At 49.5% G+C, this 23,664-nt stretch overlaps 1 protein-coding gene across 1 annotated transcript in view; it reads right to left on the bottom strand.

The window, feature by feature from the left end:
* Positions 1–23,664, bottom strand: part of RNF165 (ring finger protein 165) — a 47,465-nt gene that overhangs the window by 12,448 nt on the left and 11,353 nt on the right. The gene's annotated exons all lie outside the window — the stretch shown is intronic.

Below are 23,664 nucleotides of genomic sequence, written 5' to 3'. Positions count from 1 at the left end.
CATGAAACTGATGGGAACGAGGAAGAAATGAGGTGTGAAAGATATCCGTAGTGGAGGCTTTTTGCAAAACATCTGGCACTGGCTTGCACCTCACTCAAGATCCTTGCTTGAATGGGCCTTTGGCTGGATCCAGCACATTAATTCCTACATTCCTGGAGCATTTACAGGCATCATGGCAAAACTTCTGTCTCTTAAAGTAGGGAAAGAGTAAACTCAGAGGTGAAGGATGAGACTTCAGCTAGGCTATAAAAGATGCCTCTTTTCTGAGGATCAGCCCCAGGATAGGACATCTACCCCTTTATGCAGTCTTTTGGAGACCTCTCCTTCCTAAAATGCTCCTCTTTCTTTTTTAATTCTTGGGAATGGCACAAGATACCCAGGAACAACAGCACCGAGAGACATTGAGTGTCATCCCAAGACACATCACGTCTTCTTCACTGAGATCCCTTCTGCTTACACCTCCCTTCTGCTGGCAGGCAGGGCCAGCCCGTCAGAGCAGCTCAGGGAGCCCTGAGCACTTTCTGTTCATGCCCATATGGAAACAGAAGATGCACAACACAAGCCAGATGCCAGCAAGAGAAACAACGGGAGGGGACCTAACAGAAACGAATGATTTGCAAAACTGTGCATAAGTAATTACACACAGCGTCTCTTAAATACAAAATATTCCTCTGTAATGCCCCTCTGAGAGAGGCAGTGGGTAACAAACACGTGTGCCACCAGCAGCAGAACTTCTTAAGGTGTTAATTTCTCATGCTGTCACATAACAGCGTGATTTGACTTTGCTATTAATTAAAGCCAGAGGAGGTGGGATCAGACCCGCCATTCCTCAGTAACGGAGCTGCAAACCCAGAGCCAAGAGCCATCCACTTACCCCATTCCCCCAGTACTGCAGGTTGCACTTGCCGCTGTCTGTGTGGCCACAATTCACCGTACCCCACCAACAGGTCAAGGGTGAGTAATGAAATGGGGATCCTGTGCTGCCCTGGTGCATTGCTAAAGCTGAGCAACCCCATAATCATGGGGAGATGCCTCGTAACTGCTGTGTTTGCTGTGTACTTGCAAAGTAACTCACGGTGAATTGCTCAGCTTCTAATGGCCACGGGTCCTCCCAAGGGAAAACTGTTACAGCAAGTCACTGGTGAGTGGTTTTACACCTCCAGGTCTTCTTGGGGCCTGAAGACAAGGTGGGAGAGCAGGTTCAAGTGCTAATCCCTCTGCACACCCAAGCACACCAGCCTGTGCCACCAGCCAGCAGTTTAGCTGTATTTCAGACAAAGATGGCTTTGGGCATCACAGGACAGTGAAGATCAGAGATATTCCCCCACATTTACTGGGCTGCGTTTTGTAGCACCTAAGTAAAGCAGAAAATGCCAGTCTCTCGTCTTCTGCACCTCTCTTGTCTCTTGATGCCTGGCGCAACCTTTAGCTAAGGTCTTACAGCCTTTTGCTCCGTCCTGGGAGGCCTTAGTCTGATTTAGTGAAATGTCTGCAGGACCTTTGATGACAGAGCCATGACGAACTAGAGAGTGCAGGGTAGGCACATCATCTTGTCAGAGCTTTGGACTTGAATTTTTCCTCCCATACCAAGATAGTCCTTGTGAGAAACTTGGTCATATACTTCCCTGCAGCCCAGAAGGTGCAAACTTCTTCTCTGATATCTGGGCATAAAGACATGCAGAGCTAGCATAACGTAAAGTAAAAGCCTAACCTATTTTGTTTTGGTACAAAGAGTTGATTTGCTGTACTTTTAGGCACTAGTCAATTAAATCAAGCATTTTTTAGTATTTTTTCTGGTACCTATGGGTGCAATGATGCATTTCCCTCCATAGGAAAAACACTATCGAGATGTGACCAGGACCATACGATTAAATAAACCCCATCAATCTGTCTTAACATAATACACTGTCTGGGGTTGTAACTGTTCATTCCCTACAACTAATCCAATCGCTGATGAGGATTTTGACAGCAAAGCAAAGACTTTGGGGAATACTTCAGCAAATCTATGCTTATTAGCAGCCATCAAATTATACAGCTGGCATAACCGAACCAGCTTGCACAACAAAAGGCCAGTCCCTGCCAAGGATGGTACTGGTGAACCTCAGAGAGCCCTGGCAAACAAATAACAGCACAAAACAGAGCATGACATTTCCAAGCTACCTACTGTCAAATTTACCCTCCCCTGCTAATTGCATCCAGCTGCAAAGGGCCTTGCTGGAGCCTGCTTTCCAAGTCCATGAGGGTCTTGCATACACAAGGTAATCCCGGTGTCACCCGGCTCGCACCAGCTGAGCAGCCTTACTCCAGGTCAATCACTATGAGCAACACCAAAATCTGGCTCACAGGCAGTCACCCCTGTTCAACACAATGGAGGATCTCATGTTAGCAGCGTCTATAAACGATTGCTCTGCTAGGACATCTTCCTTCTCTTTCCCAAGCCATAGGTTGGTCCTAGATCACATTTGCATTGGAAATGACAAGCGTTGCCTATAAATGCTTCAAGAAAATTTGATTCATGTATTTAATCTGCTTTTTGCCTGGACAGTAATGTCTGCCCACAGCAGAGAGAAATCCATGACTGAAAATGAGTCCCTATACTGGATTCCAGCTTATAGTTTCGCTCCCCAGAACAAGGACAGGGCTGACATTTTCATTAGCTAAGCTTTGAGGACATTTCTGCAGCAAAGACAATGAGGTTGGAAAGTGTGCCTGTTAAGCTCCCAAGCCACTAATTGCATCCTCCATGAGCCACATGCCCACCACCTGCTCCAGTGGTGGCTGTGGCAAGGTGATGTTGCTCTGGGATCTGCAAGGCAGAGACCTTCTCCCAGCTCAGTGAGCTCAAGTTTTGGTCCTTATCCTACAGAAGGACTCTCCTCTATTGGGATACTTTGATTCTGCAGGAAGAGGGCTCTGCTAGCTCTTGGATATTTTTTATGGATTACCCCAAAGGCACCTAGCAGGTTTATCGGCTTCAGTGGCCTTTGCTGCAAACATCTGTCTTCTCCAGCTGAAGAGGAAGGGCGAAGCCCGGTGTCCTTGCTGTAGAGGCAATGCAGTCCTCACCAGCCCTGAAAGGCTTTTGACCAGGGGCCAATTTGGAAACACATGTCCCCATGTCCAGCCTGCTGGTCAGGTGGAGAAGGTCCACCTTGCTGTGTGAGGCTCGTTGATGTGCTCCTCCTGGCGGCACGAGTATCTCCAGCCATGGAGGACTGATTTCTCTGGGCTTACTGTCAGGCTTCCTACCAGCCAGAAATCCTTCTTTCCTCATCCTGTTGTTTCTTCCTTTCATTTAAACGCTGTTGCTGCGACAGATGATGATAGCTCAGAGCAACATCAGATCAGCAGCTCTGAGATGAGCAATGCATCACATCTGTGTCAGCAAAGCAAACAACTTACTCCAGTTCTGTGCAGTCTCCCATTAATTGGTTGAGGCCAAGTGCCATTGAGATCAGAGACCTCTGTCTCAGTGCAAGCGTCTAAACTGAGTTATTTCTCAGCAGAGAAGGGGTGTGTTTCCCCCCTCCCCTTCTTTGCATTTCTTCTCCTGCTGCGTATTAGATCCTCATGCTCTTCTGTTGACCGTACACATTTGCCAGGTCTGCTGTCTTCCTCAGCCTGCCCACCCACGCACCCCAGCTTGGACAAGCCTTGGTGCCCTACCCCCACCTGGCCTCAGCTAAGCCACAAAGGCAGCTAATGCCTGAGCTTAGCTAGGATAATCCAGGTCTAAGAAGTGCCTTGCAAATCTAAATTTTGCCTTAAAACATGGAGGCAAAAATGGGAACCAGTGGAGGAGTGAATCAAGTCTTGGGCAAACCAAGCTATCTGTGGGGTGGAAAAGGGGAGCTATGTGGTTCTCTGACATGCCTGGGGTCAAGCCTGGTCCAAAAGAAGATATGACATAGCTTCAGATGGTGTAGGACCTTGTGGTCACTGATGCCCCACCCGCCTTGTGCCTTTGGGTGAGCACCAGCAGCACCTCTCTGCCTTATGTAACTGTTCTGACAGCCACCACCCCACCCCCCTTCAGCTTCTTCTATCACATCCCAAAGCCAAGGTCAGCGCCAGGGACCAAGGGGTGGGAGAACTGGCGCTTCAATAATTCCTGCCGCTGCCAGAACATGAGTGCAGATCAGTAGCTGCCCCCACCAGTCTGGCTCACCTCTGGTACCGTGATGGGCACCGTGGCTTCACGCCGTGATGCCAAGGACCCACTACATAGTGGGTCTTCAGCTACCCAGCTTGGAGATGCCGTGCTTCTCCCTGCTTGCTCCGTGAAGACAACATTCAACTAAAAATCCCACTGGGAGGATTGCTTAACAGCTATTTACAAAGCATCCAAAACGCTTAGCTGGAAGGTGGTGTTACAGGCTGCAGTCTCAAACCGGGGAGGTATGAATTAGTTTTTAGCAAGCCAACAGATGATGCTGGCATGTGGATAGCTGAACCTGTTGGGCTGCTCGCCACCACACCGTTTCCACCCTTCGCTCACACAGGCTTCGAACACAGTGGAAACCCACAGGGAAACTCATCACATCCTCCTCGCCGACACTTTCTCACTTCCACAGCTTTTTCTTTCTTTCCCCCCCCCCCTCAGTTCTACAGTTATATTTACTGTTTCTATACATTATCTGAAGCAGCCTGGACTTCTTCTCATTAAAAGAAATGCTCCTGCTTCCTTCGCACCCCCAGGTAAACCTCACAAATGATAAATTCATTTATTTTTGCAGGTTAACATGTGACAACGAGTCACCAAAATGTACTGGTCTGATACTGGGTGTTTCTGACACTGGGATTCTCCTTTAGCATCAGTCAAGATTTGACTATGCGTGTGCGCATGCAAATTTATCCATCCAGCAACATTTCACCCAGGAAGGCTCAAGGGATCCACATGCTCATTAAACACTGACCCATCTCAGAGATGCAAAGCCCCTGGGTAATCCCTGCAGAGAGACAGGGGATGCTATGGGCTTCATGAAAAGAAAAACCCAGAAAGCAGAACAATTAATTTCCACCCCTTTTCCTTGTGGCAACAGTATTTTTGATGCAGTCAGGCTACTAGAAAGGGATGCAGGATCAGGCCCAGAGCTGGTGCTGGGAGTAGGTATCTCGAGCAGACCGCTGCAGCCCAGGGAGCCCAGCCGCCTTCGAAAGGAAAACAAAATCTGTCTTATGCTGTTAAGCTGCCTGCGATGCATGTGAATTTTTCCCTTGGGTAAGGCAACCTGGCTGGCTTTTCGAGGCATTCATGTTCTGCGTGCGAGCATGTGGGAGCCAGGGGAGCGGTGGGGAGGCTGGAGCTGTTTATACATCTTGATCCCATCGTGGTGGAGAGAGAGATGGCGGCTCCTGGAGAGCCCTGGCTTCACTCACTGACAGATTTTGCAGCCGCGGAAGATCTGCCCGTCACAATCGGCTGAGCTGGGGGCCAGAGCCATGGCGTCTCAGCCGTTTCGCCCCGATTAGAGCCCCCACAACCCCTCCGCCTCCTCTGGGAAGGCAGATAAACCCCATCAACAGGAGCCTCTCCAAACACCGAGCTCTGCAGAGAGCCTGCCAGGCTTTTAATAGCTCGGGAGCCCTGCACGTGCATTAAAATTTCCCTCGGAGACAGCAATGCAGTGGGAAGTTAGCATCAGTCCGACAGTATGCAGCGAGTAAAGGTTAAAATCATGGGAGCGGCTCCAGCTTCAGGCAGCACACCGAGAAGGACTGCCACAGGGACTCACACTGCGTTTACAAACAAGTTACTAACCACTTGGTGCCACCAGCCACGTGTTAACCCTTTGCAAATTATTTGTGAACATATCCTTATTAAAGAAGTTACACTGACTTACTAATAGGTGGCAATGCACATGGAAAACAAAAAAATAAAAAATAATAAGCTCCCAGGGCAAATCTCCTGTATATTCAGCTGCATAAAAATTTACCAGTCTTGCAGATAGGGAGATATCACAGCATCTCACTTACAGAACAGCAAATGCAGGGTAAGGAGATCGGGGCAAGGAGGATAGCAGAGGAGGAGGAAAGAATTTGAGAAAAATTCATCAGATGAGGAGAAGGAATCTGTCTCATATTCAGCACCTTTGCCAACAGCTTTCTCATTTCATTTAGCAAATGGCAAGAACCATGCCAAAAATAATAGGCAACCAGCTCAAATCCAGCCCAGGGTGCAGCCTGCCATCCCACACGTCTAGTGCTGTGCAGTGGGTAGCAGACCCAGCACCAGCCCATGGCCGGGCAAGGACCAGCCCCGGCACACATCAGCAATGGATGAGGATCATTTACATTTGCCTTATTTGCTTGGCCAGGCCATGCAGCACCAGGGACTAAGTCAGGATTGAGCCCTTGCAGTGGGCAAAGGGCTGGTCTGTATGGTTGGTGGAGCACGGTTGGGTCCTGGGGGGAAACATGAGGTTTGGGAGGTTTATCATCCTCCTGCTCAGTCTTGCACGTTTGATGGAAAAAAGCTGCAAAGGAGTTTAGGGGAATGGGGCTGAGATGGGCTTCCCCATGGGAAATTAATGACTTGATAGTCAGTGCCACCCAACAGCTCTTATTGCCCCCTGCCTCTATGGACCTCTGTGCAGGCACAGCGAAACACAGCTCAGCTTGTCCTGAAAAATACGTAAACACAGACCTCAGAGACCGCAGGTCGCCCTTGCCTGCTTGTACAATCCCCATTCAACATCCTCCCACCCTAAAGAAGCCTCTCATGAATTGCTGAGTGCCGTGAGCTGGCGTGGCTGGAGCAGAAGCTCATACACACACCCGTGGCCCCTAATGCTGAGCAGAGCATCTCCTCTCCTGCACACCGTAGGGAAACATGCACAGTCCTGATGCACCCAAAAAAAGCCAAGGCAGGACTCCTTCCAGAGCCTAGATTCAGCATTCAACAACAAAACCCACACAACTGGCAATAACCAGCATATTTACAGCAGGGGTGAAGTGATGCTGAGTGGTGGGGATGGGGAGCAGCAAGAGCTGGTGACAGGATAGGGCCAGGCAGCCCGGACCCATCACAGGGGCGGGATGGCTGTTTATACAGCACTGGATGAGGTTTTTTTTTCCTGAAATCCTTTTCCACTAGCTTCAAGGGAAAGAAAAAAAAAAGTTTTGTGGAAGATGATGTTTCACAGGAACGTGTTGAATTCAGCAATATTTTCCGAGGAGGAAGGAGAAACACTTCGGCAGCATTGCTACACTTAAATCTGTCTTTTTGCTTTTATACTTCACACTATGTTTTAATTATAGCTTTATTCTCATGTATGGCATTCAAGGGTGCATTTATGATTTTTGGATCATCACACACCAAAAAAAAAAAAAAAAAAAAATTCAAATTGCACTGAAAGAAAATGTTTTCTGAGATTTAATGGCCCCAGTTTCACTCCTCCCCTCCCAGGCTCTCACGTGCCTGGAGGGATGGGTGGCCCTGGCAGCCTGGCATGATGTTTCCTACCCAGCCCAGCTCTTCCTCCCCAAACTGTCCCATTTCTCATGATTCTGAGTCCAGCTTCATACATCTGCCAGGAAAAGGCACCGGAGAAAACGTGGCTTTGGAGATGTTGCAAAACCCCTCTGTGACTTTTTTATAACCCTTCTTGCTTCTGTTTGGACTGAAGGCATCGGGAAGGATGGAGAACCAATGGCCAACAGGAATGGCTCACCCTCAATGCCCAAGCTAAAAAGCAGGGGTCACATCTGAGGTCTAAATGACACTTTTGGGTGCTCAGCCCTTTGCAGGGCTTATGCCTGAGCAAAACCAGGGCATTTCCAAGGGCAGAAAGGGTTTGGCTGGTATCTGAACTTCAAAGCAACTCTTGGAGCTTTGCCCAGCAGCCATGCCACCTGATGTGCTCACCCATCCCTTCTCCCCCACCATCACCCCAGCCAGCCTCTGTGTGTAACCCAAGCCCATTTTATGTGCCATACAGTGGGGAAGGCAAACAAAATTGGAGCTTTTCCCAGTTTATTGGCAGGTGCCTGGGCTCAACAGCTCTTCTCCAGGGTTTGGATTGTTAGCTCAATTTAAAAAAAAGTTGAAAATGGAGTTGGAGGGGCCCAGGGGCCCCTTTGGTTAAAAGAGGGAAGAGAGCTCATCTTTTCGTGGTTATACATTGCTAGCAGGGTCTTACAGCTACATCAATTAATCCCTAACCTGGAAATGAGAAAATTAAATAGGGGAAGGAATTCATCCTCATTTTAAAAATAAACCTGACATGACAGCTGACTATGACTTGGCTCTGCCTGTAGAGAGCAACGGGGAAGCACTTGGAGCAAGCCCTGTCCCTGCCCTTGGGAATGTAAAACGTGCTGACTTGTGCACGCAGGAGCCCTGACTTTGATGGGCAGCGATATGCTGCAGCCAGTTGCTTGGAAAGGGAAATTCAATACTTGGGTTTCCAATGTTTCCTTGCTTTCACTGTGTCCAAAGCCCTCGAGATATTTGGAAGTGCTCAACACCTGCCTTAAAGCACTTTTAACTGTTCTTAATGACCGGCCCGGGGGCGGGGGGCTTGCAGCAGCTCCCTCCTAGCAGTAATGATAGGCTGGACATCCAGAAACAGGGGAAAAAACAAAACCATGAAAAAAAAAAACAACCCCGAACCACCACCAGCTAGACCTGGCAGGATCTTGGGTGTTGCGCTGCATTGTGCACAGACTCTCAATTCTGCGATAGCTCAAACCAAAACCCCCCACCCAAACACTGACAAACCTGGTGGGTCTGAAATCCAAACACAGCTCTAACCCTTCCCCAGAGAAGGTGTTAGGAAAGAGCCAATGCCCCCAGCTGTCTCTTGTCCCTGTTTAAGCCCCCTGGTCTCAAACCTGCATCTGCTCAGCATTAACCCATGCCACGCCGCAGTGGCTCAGAGGGGAGCAGAGTCTGTCCGTATGCCTGGACCTCATGGACACTCGGGAACCAGGGCTTATCCGCAGTCCTGGCACAGGCTGTCCTGCCAGGTTGTGGGGATGCAGCCACAGCACCCCAATCCTGTGTGGGCCCCAGCATCCTCTCCCTCCTCAGCAGCATTCGGTGAGGACCAGTGGCACCGATGCCAGCCCTTTCCTCTACACACATTTTATATCCCCTGTCCATAGGGATTTTCAGTGAAGATTTCCATCCTGCTCACCCCTTACCATCCAAGAGGGGCAAGATGCTTTTTGGGGCACGGTTTGCCTGACCTGCTTTAAACCTCCCTGCTAGAATGGGAGCAGCATGTGAAACCTGTCCTAAAAACACAGAGGAGGCTGGTTTGGGCAGGTTATTCCACATCAGTCCCATCCATCTCCATTTTGCATGCATTGATTTTTCCCCCTATCCTGTGTTTTAAGTAGGACTGTAATAACCAGATGTGTTTTCCTGGTGGATTTATTTATCTGCAGCTTAAGCCCGGAGGTGGGAGATCCCATCCAACATGTCTGCACAGCTTCAGAGTGAGTGGCAGTGATCTGGGGGGCGGGTTTAGGAAACTGGTGAATGTTTCACCATTTCTGGGAACAGCACATCAGATTGGATGGGGAACGTTTTGCAGTCCAGCCTTTCTTCTTTGCTGGCTCTCTGGCAAATCAGCCCCAAAGCCAGAACTTTTTGAGGCACAGCACTGAGTTTCATTTCTCCTAGCATCTGCAGAAATGTGCCACCAAAACCAGCTATCTGACCTTGTGGAGAGAGCACAGCGCTGGGGAGCAGCAAGAAGTCAGGCTGGCTATTAAAGAAAGGGAGGTGGCAAGTGCTGGGTGTGTTGTTAGTGCTGCTATTAATGCTGAGGGCTAATGAAGTTTGTAGTGGTGAAAGGATGGGAGTCAGGACATGGGACATCCTCTTGCAAAGCGACTGGTTGGTCCCATGTTGCAGGTCACCTGGATTTTATCTTAAACCCTGCAGACACATGCCAGGTAGGGTGCAAAGCATGTACCAGGGTGTGTGATTCCCTTAGCAGGGCCAGGAGGGCAGCATGTGTGGTAACTGCCACCCAGGGAAGCCAATATACTGTACAGCCCCCCTTGAGTTTTTTTAGAAACCTCCCAAAAACCACACTAAAATATGCCCCTCTTCACCCCACAAGGCAGAAAGCAGGAGCCGTTCAGCAGCAGGCATTTCTCAAAAGTGACAATATACAGAAGACAGGAGCATTTCACAATTGCTAAAGTATAAAAAAATTAAGATTATCTCTTAAAAGAGAGCAGAAATGTTCCCAGTAGGTGGCTTCAGGTGATGCAGCGAATGAACAAGTACAGGGGATTTACTAACCAAGGCTATAAGGTCCTATCCTGAGCCCACGAGCTCACCCCCCCAGCCCAGGGGCAGCCCTCGGCATGGGGGCTTGCACCTGTGGAGCTCCTGAAAGCTTCCAATCCCCACTGGTCTTGTCCCCTTCATTTAACTAACCTAAAGGACTCTGGAAGTTAAAGCATCACGGTGCACTGGTTGGAGGTGTCGTGCAGGGACCCGTTTGCACCCCCAGCATTGTGCCAGCAGCCAGGGCCACCGTCCAGCCCAAGAACTGAAGCTGAAGAGGAGGTGCGTGAGATGCGGTGGGTACTGACAGCGAGTGGGCACATGTCAGGGCAGCCCAGAGTCTCTTTATGCTGAGCTGACTTGAACTCAGGTTTGAGAAAACCCCAGCAAGTGTGAGTCCTGCCATGTCACAGCCTGGCAATTCCCCTTTTACGCTCCATGAATAAGAAGTCTGTAGCTAAAAGCTGAAGATCCTGGAAACCTGTTGCCTTATTAAATTTAATATCCTAGGTACATGTCACTCCAGGAGAGAGAGCTATGTTTAAAGTACAAGTAAAACATCAGTTTCTCAATGCAGAAATAGCTTTTACTTTACATTTCTGCATGAGATCCTGGCATGAGTTAGTGCTGCTAAGCCCTGCTGTAATAACACATAAAGGAAAACTCTACCCAGACAGCAAGAAATATGTATTTGATAGGGCTAAATGTAAAGTCATCTACCTAAGAAAAACCACACAGGTCCTATTCGCAGGTGGCAGAGTATCTGAGGAAAAATGGGGTTTGGTCATCAGCAAACCACGAGCTCCCAGAGCCCCAGCAGCATCTGAAGGCAGAAGTGCTCACTATACGGAAAGCAGGAGGGGGGGCGGCTGGGAGCAGTTAAGCCCCTTATGTCGGTGCCAAAGCCAGGAAGGAGGTCTGGGGAGGAGCCCAAGGGTGCCGTGCACACAGCCTGGAGGGAGGCACCGCACAGAGACCTGTGACTCCACACCAGAAAGAGCAAAGATGAAACAAACCACGGTTGAGCGCAGCCTAGAGCAGTGCCTGACATGAGCTGGGACTCATCAGCCCGGTAATAAGACCAACAAAACCCAGCGGTCTGGGCTGACCTGCAGCCAACACAGGCTGAAACAGGGGGCACCGCATACCCTCAGCCCAGACCCTGCCTCAGCACCAGGGCTGATAAAGCCCAGGCTGGATAGTTTCCTAAAGAACGTCCCCTCACTTGGGCAGGAATTAATTTTGGGATGTGGGATGGAGAAGGTGACAACAGCTGTCCCTTCCAGCATGAAAATCCACCTGCTCGTGGGGAATTTCCCCTCCTGCTGAAGTCAAAGGAAGCTGAGCGCATGTCTTTTCCACCACAATGGGAATAGGAAATCAAGTTCCTAACTTATTCCATCAAGAATATCCCACAGAGCTGCAGGTGGCCTGGTAGCAACCAGGTAGGATGCTGCAGGTATGACTCTGTCACAGGCAACATCTTATTTCCCTGCAACCAGCTTCAGAAATATCCCAGCAAGCATCTTGCATCCCTGAGAAAGTTAAGACGAAGTCAATGTTTCCGTCATCAACCTCATGTTCGAGGGGCTCGTAACCTTTGATGTTTGTGCTCTCATGATGCCAAAACTTGGCACAGAAGCACACGGCCAAGATGCAGTTTTATTTGGTAATAAATAGCTCAAATCTCATAAGCCTTTTTTTTTTTTTTTTTTGGCTTAAACATGTAAAATGGGAAAAGAAAAATGTGTGGGGTGGGTTTTTTTCTACCTTCTGATAGTTTTGGAAAAGCAGCTTATACTGAATAATGTCAGGGTTTTTTCAGATATACACAATGCCTTTTCTCAAATGCCTTGCCTTTTTAATATCTGCTCTTTAACAGGATCAATGTCCTTTGCCCAGCCCGGTGCCAGCAGCGCAGCCCAAGCTTTCCAGGGATGACTCGCAACACCGGATTACTTGGTCTTTGGCACATTAAGCCTGATGCTCAGGAAGAGTTAAAACGTGGCAAAACTCCACAAGCCCTTTAATCAATGTCAGTGACGTTTTGAGGACAGATTGCTGTTTTAATTGCGCCCCTGTGACATCGCACTTCTCTAGAGTTCAGGCAGTTATTGCAGCCCACCACTACCTAACCCGCCCCTGGCTGAGCACTGGGTTGTGTCAGCTATCCGCCTGGATTTCAGCACTCTCAGATTTGCCCCAAACTCAGACTTTGCTCTACCGAGGCCAACTGCTTTCCAGTGGCCAAAAGCCAAGGAGACGGCCCAAGCCCCTAGCCCAAGAGCTTGGCTGCCCTTTAAAAGTCCACCTCAGCTGGAGCAAAGGGAAATAGCAGTGATTTTGCTTATACGGTCAGCTCCAGACATCAGAGGGTCCCCAGTGGGACCCCAGGCTACCGTCCAGCTGGTGCCGTTATCCAAATGCTTTGCTATCTGCAGTACTGGAACATCCCCGGGCTGATGTTGGGGTCAGGGTCATGCAACATGGCCCAAAGAGGACTGTGCAAATGTTACCTTACGAAAATATCCTTTCCATGGAGTCTGGATCCACCCGTCGTCCACTCTAATAAGCCACATCTCTATGTGCTGGGAGGGATGATTGAAGGCAAACCTACAGGGCTGGGAAAGTTTCCCCCTAAATGGCTTCCCATCACATCCTCCATCTCAACGCCAAGCTTGCAACCCCGCAGAGTGCACAGAGCCTCCCCACACACTTGTTCCACATTTCAGCCTCCCCCAATCCCAGCAGACCCGGTAAAGAATTACTTGCAAGAGAGGTATGGGGAATTTTCTGGCTGGAAGCAAGGCAGGCAGCTCATGCCGAGAGCTCACCCCTTGTCCCAGAAGGTCCCAGCCTGCCGCCAGCCCTGTGTACATGTCATCTCCAGGAGGAATGGGGGAGCCCACGTATGGTATGGATTTGCACAGCATCCAGGTGACTCACTGAGGGAGAAGTGAATTGGAAGAAAAACTTCTAAATATACAGGTACACTTTGGGCCATCTGTCCTCGAGCAACACTAGCCATAAGCCACGTTACAAAGCACACAGGGGATGTCACTGCAAGAAGTCACTTATGGAAGTACCCTTATATGGCATAGCAATTGCACCCGAGGAAGAAGCGTCCTCCTGCTGCAACAAGGCCATTGCAGGAATTTTTAGGTGGACAGATTGCAATGCTACATCCAAAACTACTTCCAACCACAGCAAGGTCCTCCCACTTCCCATGCAGATAAGGTGTAACCCAAGTCCCACAGCTGGGTGTCGGGGAAAACACCAGGCATGATCCACAGCTGGGAAGCATTTGCTTAACATCGGGCTGGTGCCAGGAGTGTCTGCTGCAAATCCAGGCATGTCATCTTCAATCTGTCTGCAGGAAAGATGGCAGCGGTGGGTCTGCGCTCCCTGTGCAATGTCAATTAATGCCTTTTTTTCTTTTTCTTTTAAATGTAAAGGCAACACCGTACCAGTAATTAAACTAGTCTAAAGAAGCAGACCCAGCCACCTCAAACAGAAAAGCTGTTGCAGAGCCAAAAGATTAAGCCATGTGAATATTAAAGAGAAAGAAATCATAGACAAATCCAGAATGAGCCAAGCTAGGTGACAAGGGAGGCCCATACACAAACCTGCATCCCCTGGTTTTATGTCTTCTCCAACTACCAGGGGGTGAGGAGGATGCAGAGAAGGAAGAGAGGGGACCCCAGCAGCAAAGCCTGCTCCCTCTTTTGAGCAAAATACAACCTCTGGCAGTCTGCTCCCCATCAAATTAGTTCAGGCAGAGCTAATCTGAGCATTGCAGGGTGGAAAACTGGTCTGGGTCCAGAATCCTCACACCGCATCAACCCCTTGGTTGGACATGATGGGCACCTCGTGGGATGGAGAATGTTGGGGAGTTGCTGGGAGAAGAAAGTGCTTCTCAGCAGGGGACAAGCCAAACCAAGTGGCCTTAAGTCACCCAAAGGGAGGGTTACCAAGGCAATGGCAGGCGAGTTTATCTCACTTTACTGTTTTCTTTCAAAGAACTGCCTCCTCCCATCTTGTGTAGGAGCAAACCACCCGGCCAGGACCTGAGCTGACCTCCCGTTATGATTTTTAACATTTCCGACAGCAGTTTTGCCAAGCCTGCTCAGACAGAAATATTCTTCCTCTCTCACATGGATGCTGTTTTTATTACATCTACCTTGGAAACCTACAGGCTGCCGTTCAGCATAACCAGCAAGCCTGGCAGGTATACAGGGAGGCTACAGCATCCTTGGTCCTGCTAGACCAGCAAACCCCCTTGGAGAAGCCCATTAACAGCACCAGCTTGCCACAGTTATCTTACTTTCCCAAAACAGCCTTGCTGTTGAGAAACAAAGCTGACATTCAGAAGGAATTTGGCTCCCGGGGCTCCGGGTGTTGCTCTTAACAGAAATAACAAAATAAATAAAAGGGTTTTGGTTACAGGGTGCAGAATAACCTGAAAATTGTTGTTTATGGGGCTGGTTAAATGCCCTGTAAGTACAAATAGTGGCGATGACTGGAGTGCAGTGAGCTGTCGCTCGGGGGAGGAAGATGAGATGCCATGGCAGGGAAAGTGTGTGTCCCCAGGGCTTTCCGAACACTAGGCACTTGTAGCTTAACTGATACAGCCACCCATGTGTTTCCAGGACCCACCACATCAGAGGTAGGATTCCTCTCATGCTAATAATGGGTTATTTTATATTTACAGGGTGTCTCATATGGGTTTTTAGCAGTTTTAATGGGTGTGAGGTTCAGCTGCTGCTCAAACTCCTGGTCTTGGACCTCTGGAAGTTGTGGGACATCCAGTGTCAGACACCAGAAATTGGACTAGGGGAGAGTTAGGGAGCCCAGTTAGACCAGCTATCCACACATCAGCACAAGAACCAAGAACCTGGCTGGTTAATTAGCACAATACTATTAGGAGAAGGTTGGTGGCCTTGGGGAGAAGCCTGCAGCCTTGTTGAGCTCTTTCCACAAGACTCTAACCCCCCCAGTTTGCTTTCCCCAAATGAAATTCCTATGCAGTACAGTTCCTGCACCGGCAATTTTTATGTCAGGTGAAGCCTTTCAAGGACCAGATCTTCAAACAAATGCAGGATGTGGTGATCTATCTAAGAGAGAGATGCCCCTTGCCATCCCCAGGAGCCGGGATGGGAGGCTGGCAGATGGACAACACTGTTTCACAGCTGCTGATTAAACAGTGATGACGATGCTCAGCAAGACGCCAAATTAATTAGCGCTAGCCACACAATCTACAAGTCCCTTTTGGATTTAAAGAAATCTAAGAATTTCCAAAATTCACTTTTGTACACCTCACTAGCCTGACATTTTCCCTTTAATTTACTGTTCCCAAAGTTGTGTTTCTCTTTCTTAGGGGGCTTGTGCCATTTTTAGATGCCCTGAGTTTGAACGCGTGGCAGAAGGAACTCAGAGCCTTTATAGCGCTTGGCCTTTTGGAGAGGATGGACTAATCTTTGGCTGATATTTAGCAGAGGCTTGCAGCGCTGCATATGACCTCCTGCTTGATATTGTTATGACCTTTCAGCTTCGTTTGTGAGACCATCTGAAATTTGTTTGATTTGGGCTCCTCTGCAGGGCCTTCAAGCAGACTTTTTGTGCCGTGGAGAATCGTGGCAGGCCCAAATTAGCTGTTTCTGTACTTAAATGGCACGGGGGGAAGATGGCAAAGCATATGGACAGTGCAGCAAGAAGCAGCAGGCTGGTGGATGTACCCTGTTTTACAGAGGAGGAGATGGGAGCTGGGCAGAGGGCAGAGCTTGCCTAGGGAGCAGAAGGGGTGGGTGGTGGACCCAGGGCCAGACCCTCTCCTCCCTCTGCATATCTCCTGTGAAAAGGTGTTTGCACAACCGTGGGTTGCTGCCATGCTGTTCCCTCCCCCACTGCCTCCTGGTGATGCTTTGGGGACCAAAGCCACCTTTTCCCTATGACCAGCCAAAATCTCCAACGTCACCCCACACTTGTGGGGCATTTACAGGTACCACCCCACCCAGGGCTCCCACCAGTTAGTGTGTTACCATTGCGAGTAAGAAGAACCAAGGAAGACGGGGCTGAGTTTCTATCAGTAGCAACCTAGCAACCCCTTTTTTGCCTTGCATCCACCATTTTTCCCAGCAGCAGGTGGTTTTTCTGTCCTGCAAACCATGCACACGCATGACAAGGAGTGAGAATATGCATCCTGGAGGGCAGGTGGACAGCAGATTGACAGGCTGTAAGATAGACTCATAGAATCATTTAGGTTGGAAAAGACCTCTAAGATCATTAAATCCAACCATTAACCTGGCACGGCCAAGCCCACCGCTAACCCCTGGCCCTGAGCACCATATCTACACGTCTTTTGAAGACCTCCAGAGATGGTGACTCAGCTGGTTCCCTGGGCAGCCTGTGCCAGGGCTTGACTGCCCTTTTAATGAAGAATTTTTTCCTAATACCGGACCTAACCCTCCCCCGGCACAAGGTGAGGCCGTTCCCTCTCGTCCTGTCGCCTGTTCCCTGGGAGAAGAGCCCGACCCCCCTGGCTCCAGCCCCTCTCAGGGGGTTGCAGGGAGCCAGAAGGTCTCCCCTCAGCCCCCCCTCTCCAGGCTGACCCCCCAGCTCCCCCAGCCGCTCCCCACAGCACTTGTGCCCCAGCCCCTTCCCCAGCCCCCTGCCCGGCTCTGGGCACGCTCCAGCCCCTCAGGGTCTGTCTGGGAGCGAGGGGCCCAGAGCCCACCGCGCCATTCCAGGGGCGGCCTCCCCAGTGCCGAGGGCAGGGGGACGGGCACTGCCCTGCTCCCGCTGGCCACACCACTGCTGGCACCAGCCAGGATGCTGCTGGCCTCCTTGGCCACCTGGGCACACGGATGATAGCTCAGTTTTGTCTATATGTATCATTCCTTGCATCTCAGGGAGCGGAGACTTGTCCTTCCCAAAGAAGGACAGAGGACCTTTTAAAATGTCATGGCCCTAGACATTCAGGAAGCATTTAGGAAATCATAATTCAATCTTTTAGCTGGCACCATGCCAGCCCAGAGCTTCCTCCTGGCTCCGGAGAGACATCTTCATCTGCTCCAGACTGAGGAGGGACCACATTTTTCCGTTCCAAAGAGCCGGGCTGGTGGGCTCATTCTCCAATTCTACTTTTTCCTGCAAGAGCCCCGTGCTGGGGACCCCCTGCCCATACCTCGTCTGCCTGCCCTGCTGCATCAAGGGCCACGTGGAGCTCATGGGGAGAGGGGAACAAGTGATAAACCTGGTTGATGGTTCCAGCCAGACGTCTACTAGTACCTCTTATCTTTGGCACTCGCAGGGCAGGAACTGGCCAGTGCTGGGTCCCAGGCAGAGCCCAAAGCTCTGAGCCACAGGCAGAGGTTTGTGTTTCTTCCCACAGTCTCCAAAATCCCACGGGAAGGGTGGAAAACAGCCCTTGCTCAGCCCAGCTTGTGACTCAGCTGCATGGATATTCTCCATGGACAGCCTCACCGAGGGAACATCCCAAATCAGTGTGAGCTCCCCAATCCCCAGGTATATCCTACCCAATCAACTTGCTGCCCGCACGTCCCTGTGAAGCAAGGACTGCAACCGAGCACCAGGGATGACCACATCCACTCTGGGGCACCCACAGATTTTTAGCAGGTGACCATCCCCCAGGCCAGATGGGGACCAGAGGGAGCCCAATCACAGCAGGTAAGAAAGGACCCCATGGGGTGATGGGTGCATCAGGAGAGACCCCGTGGATGAGGGTCACAGGAGTACAGGACCTGTGCATCTCAGCAAAGCAAAGGAGACCAGGGGGGTGATGGGGATGGCTGTGGGGATGGAGTTGCATCCACCTGAGCAGGACGAGGAGCATCTCAAAATTTCCCACCAGTCCAGAGCAAACAGGCTGTACCGTGCTCCCCCTTGCAGGACACAAGAGCCTGCCAGGAACCTGTGAGATCATGAACTGGAAGAAAATACACCGTTTGTTTTTTTTTTAGTTCCACATTTGACCACTAGGCCCCAAGGATTTTTACTAATTAATAAATTTAATTTATTTTGCTGTTCTCAGGGCTAAGGCTTTGCATTGCTGGGCCTGTATTGTTTCTGTTACAACCTGCTGGTGTCCACAGAAACTTCAGATTAAATATCAGTAACACATTAAGGTCAGGCAGCTCGATTCCATTAACAGGTGGTGAGACTCAGCCTCCCTCTAATGAATGCTGCCCGCGCCTCCTAATGATAGCTGCAGAGGAACTGGGCAGCACCAGCACACAGTGATTGGCACCCCACTGACACCAGGGACCACAAAATTGATTTTAAAAGTCCATTCAACTTCTACAAATCATGGCTTAAGTTTTCCTGACCTGTGACAAATCTGCGCGAGCAGCTGCAATTGAGAGATAGAGCCAAGAAGAGGAAAGAAAGAAAAAAAAATCCACCAAAAAAACCCTGCAGAAAACCCCCAAGCAAGAAAAAGACTTCAGCAGGGTTCCGTCTCAGTTTCCAGCCCTCAGCTCCAGCTATGTATTTCTACCCCTCACGTTATGAGCAAGGTTAAAGGGGTTTTTTATCCCACTGCCTGCCACAAAGAGGGTACAGAGGATGTGAAGATGCTACAAGGTGTTCCCTATTGCTGGACTCATGGACATTGGGTCAGGATAAGTCCACCCCAGTCAGACCTATTGGGCGCTAGCCCCCATCTGCTTTTCATAGCCCAACAGCCACCAGTGCTGGGACACCCACCCCCCACCCCCTGGCCAGGAAACAGCTTTCAGGAGCTGGCAATTGCATGGGAGAGCAATGAAGGTGTCCAACCCATCACCTTCCCAACCTCTTCCAGCATGGACCCGTGGCCAGTGCCTTACAACACCAGCCTGCCTCTGCAGTAAAGTGATATAGCTACTCCCACCCACAGGCAGAGGAAGACCTACAAAAACATCAGAAAACACTCTTCCTACTCTTTAGCACAACTAATCCAAAACCAAGGGTACAGCCAGCTCATGTCTCTACCAGGCCAGTACAAGCTGCAACTTCTTATAGAGCCTTAATTTACCCAAGTCCCCCTCGGGTATCAAGGTGAGGATGTTCTCCACCATGTAACACAACAACGTGGAGAAGAAGCTGACTTGGGCTGCAGTCAGGAGCTGCCCTGCTGAAGCAAGGTGACAGTTTTAGTTGTGTGTGACTACCCAAGGTCTAACCAGCTGTTTGCCCAAAGTATCATTTCAGAGATATTTTGAAAGTGTAATTGGGGTGAGGAAGAAGAGGAGGTGAGGATGAAGAGGATGAAATAGGACTTTAAGGCACTACTACAGCATAAGGAGCAGAGGTTTCAGGCTGTAAGCTGTTACGTCATTATTGATGAGGCATTTGGGAGGTTTATAGCTCTTCTACTCTGTAAAATTCATCCTTCCTAAAGGAAAACATTTATTGCACTCAAGTGCAAATAAGAGTTAAATACAGGGAGATCAGTTTAATAGCATAGTTATGCCTGTTAAAGCGACTGTAAAACCAACATCAAGGCATTTCACATTAATTCCCTCTCAGTGACTCCAGATCTGATTTGCTTCGACAAATCCCCTGCTATTGAGAAGTGTCCACAAGTCTCCATGGCCCTGTATCAGCTGGCTTTGCAAAAAGCTGCTGTCGGACTCAAAAAGTCAATGTTCAGCAGCTAACCAGGGAAACCACACCTATTGAACAGAGCAGCTAGATAAGGAAGTCGTACAGTTAGTTGTCAGCAGCCAGGTTGTCCTCCAGACCATTATTTTTAAGCAGATTTCATAGAGGAGATGGAGCCCAAGTCACTCGTCTCACTATTGTAGTGGGTGACCTTGGGAAAGTGCTTCTTCTTGGATTAGAACTGAGTAAAGTTAAAACCATTCTTTAAAAAAATATATATTTTTTTAATACATATGTTTATGACACTTAAGAAAGAATTGACGTTATTTTTCAACCAAAAATCTCAGCTTTGTCATTTCTGTTTCATTTCTAAATCTAAATCTTTCCTGAAGAAAGCAGAGAGATCTGAGCAAGTTTTTAAGACTAAATACAATTCTTCAGACATCTCTTGTAACACATTTCCTCAACAGTAACCACAGAAAGGAGGATGAAAACCAGAAATCCACTTTTCCCCACCCACATTCACATTTTACCAGGAATTTTACCTATAAAGGAGCAGAATCATCTGCATTTTCCTTGTTTCCTGAATTTTTATATCCAGTGGTCTGTGAGATGGGCACTGCTGCATTGTGCAGATGGAGAAATGAAGGTGCAAGACCAAAAGCACTTACTTAACCTTAGGGAAGACCAGAGGGTCCAAGTGGGGATCTGTGGAGCTGGGGGTCAGCATGCTGTGCACGCTGCCCACCTGGACCCACAAGTGCTGTTTGGGTAAGCAGGATATGTCCAGCACTTTGGGAAGAGCTGGTTTCTGCTCCAGGTGTTGGACACAGCCCAGCTTCTTGGCCTTGGACCAGCCCCGTGGTGGTTTGGGATCTTCCTCATGCAGATGTGGCCAAGGAAGTGGATCTTCCTGCCCATGGAAAATCTCCTTGTTTGGAGGGGACAACCCCAGTGCAGAATGGAAGTGCTCAACACCGAATTTTCTGGCAGGGGAGAACACATCTTCACTCCTGTCCACACCGTCTGACTGCCCATCCAGCCCTAGGAGTGGGTGGACCCCCAGGGATTGCTGACCAGAGAGCAAGCACCGCTGGCTGTCATCTCCATCCTTGAATATATCCCAGACTTGGTGGGACAAGACCCCGAGACACTCAATAACCAAGCTCTGCCCTGATCAGGAGGCTGGACTGGAGACCTTCAGAGGTCCCTTCCCTCTGAATTACTCTGCAACTCTATCAGTCAGTGGAAGATGCTCTTTTGCTTCTCTTCCCGCCCCCCCCCCCCCCCCCCCAAGAGCATCTTTTGGCACAGCTGGGTATGTGCCTCCACATTACAACTCTGAAAGCACCACCAACATGGAAAAAGTCTCCCCTACCCTTGCAAGGGGTGTGCTTGTAAGTGCACACACGCATGCACAGAGTGGTGCAGTGCACAGCACTTCTGCATCACAAGGAGTGCAGGTTTCATTCAAAGACTTGAATGAAAATAATCCTAGATGTGCGTTTTCCATTTATATTGTCAGTTCACAGTGTAACTGAACCTTTAGAGAAAGCAGAGAACGATTACACGATTTTTCACAGCACTAACTGCTGAATCCAGGAGAATACTTCTGCCTGAGTTGAAATAACACAGCAGGAATAACACTAACCCATGTAACGTCCGTTGGACGGTGGCTCTGGCAGATATCAAGTAGAAGAGAGAAAAGCAGCAATTACAAAGGTGTATTTCAGATTCATCTCAGCTCTTGGGGGAGGGAAAAAACCCCAAAAAATAACTGCATCTGTTCAAGCCGCAAAATCTGTTGACTCCTCAGAGCTCCCAGTTACAAACAGAAAGGAATTAGAGTTGGGATCTGAACTTCTCAGTGATGTTAATTAAAGCCTGGTGCCTCTGGAACACCAGCGGAGCTGCACGTGGCATTTCTAAGATTTCTCTCGTGCTTTTGAGAAAAATGCTCTGCAAAGCATCTGACAGTGTTCCTCCATTCGGAAGAAGCATTTTGACCAAGCAAACCCAACCAAGCTGCGTTAGAAGGTGCTGGCTGGCTCAGAAGTTGTCCAAGATTTGGCAGATCTGCAAATATCTAGCCCAAAAGAGATGCCTGCAGACCCTCACAGGGAAAGCTGGATGGGATAAATCCCAATCCCTGACATTTTACAGTGGGATCATTCTTACTTTTTAGAGAAACAACAGCTGTATGTGTGGCAAACTGAACGGCAAAATCCCACACCCACCCAGGACCCCTGGGCTGAGGTCATTCACTTTTCTGCTCTGATGGAGTACATGGATTCCTGCTCTCTGTGTTTTGGGGTAGCAGCACAGTGGTGTAAAGCCCCACGAACATCAACCTGCTCATAGTTTTAAATGCAGAGATGCCCCAGTATTACAGGTGCAGCTTGAGTTACCACACGCCCGAATTTTCTCGTGACAAGTGGTGGCTCATTCAACCAGAGCGCCCAGCCCTTCAGAGCAGCTCAGCTTGCTCAGCAAAGGTCTCTTCTCTCTTAATAGTGTGAAAACCAGTCAAGAACCACCCCTAGCCCCTGCCCAGCTTGGGTGTGGTGGAGACCCACAGTTCTCCTACCCATTATCAAGCCACACTGACAAGAACCCACAGCCCATGGTGTGGGATCTCTCTCCGTGTTGCTGCTTTTTCTTGACTTCCTGGTCCACCACCCGCTGCCCCCAGATCCTTCTGGGCTTCCTGCTGCATGTTGCCATCCCTTCTCCACCATCATCCAGAACTTCCACACCAGAACTCAGCTAAAAGCTCTCCCACAGATGTAAGTTTGCCAGGAATTTTAAGCCTTGCTCTTTGGAGAACGCAGAACACCAGAGATGAAAGTTATCTTTCTCACCATGGAATGCAGTATGCACGTGGACATGCAGAGAAAGCAACTCCTACAGCTTACGGATTGTGCCACAGCCAACCCCAAACCCCAGGAGATGCAAGGAACAGACCCCTCATGGCAGGCATCAATAAGAACAAATGACCTTTTCTTTGGCTTTTTGGTGTCTGAACTTTGGCAAACACTTCGCATTTTCATGTTACTGTTGTGCACTGGGCTTTTATCCCTTTTTCCTATTTTTTTTTTTTTAAATCAAAAGTCTCATTATATTTGTTGGCTTTCTCAAAACTCCAGCTCCCCAGCATGATACAAAAGTGTTTGTGTCACAGCATCACTAGAAATGGGCTTGTTCTTTACACTGAAAAAAATACCCAAAACCCAAAAGCAAGCAGAGTCTGGGTCTGTTCATGGGCTGGAGAGGAGCGTTTCGGCTCGGGGACAGGGTTCCAGCTCTGCACACCCACCCATTCCATTAAACTTACCTCCAACAAGTTGTGCTCAGAGAGGACTCCCCAAAGCCCTCTGCAGAAGCAGCAGCTCCAAGCAGGGTCAGTTGTTGGGTATCCTGGTCCATCTCTCCTCCCGCGCACCATCCACCTGCCCAGCCCTGGCTCACAGGAGGGTCCCAGCACCCCTTTGATGCCCTTTGGCTCTCACATTGGCCTGGATGTCACCTCCCCCCCCAGGGGATGCTGCCAGTGAGTTGGGTTTCTGCAAAGCACATCCATCCTTCCGTTTTCCATTTGAATTGCAGGAAATTGGGAAGGGGCCCTTGCTGCCTCCCCATTCCCATCATGGGGCCAGAAAGCCGGGACCAGTTGTGCTGGTGCACCAAAACCGGGAGGTGGGGAGAGCCGCAGGAGGTCCAGGGAGCCAGAGGATGGGTCTAAGCCTGGGTCTGCCAGCATCAAAGTCAGCCCAGGCAGAAAAAACCTCCTCTCATTGCTTGGTTTCTGGTAG

The sequence above is a fragment of the Falco rusticolus genome, chromosome Z, assembly GCF_015220075.1.
Source record: "Falco rusticolus isolate bFalRus1 chromosome Z, bFalRus1.pri, whole genome shotgun sequence".
Lineage (NCBI taxonomy): Eukaryota > Metazoa > Chordata > Aves > Falconiformes > Falconidae > Falco > Falco rusticolus.
The sequence above is the reverse complement of the archived record's forward strand: the minus strand, read 5'-3'. Positions and strand labels throughout refer to the sequence as shown.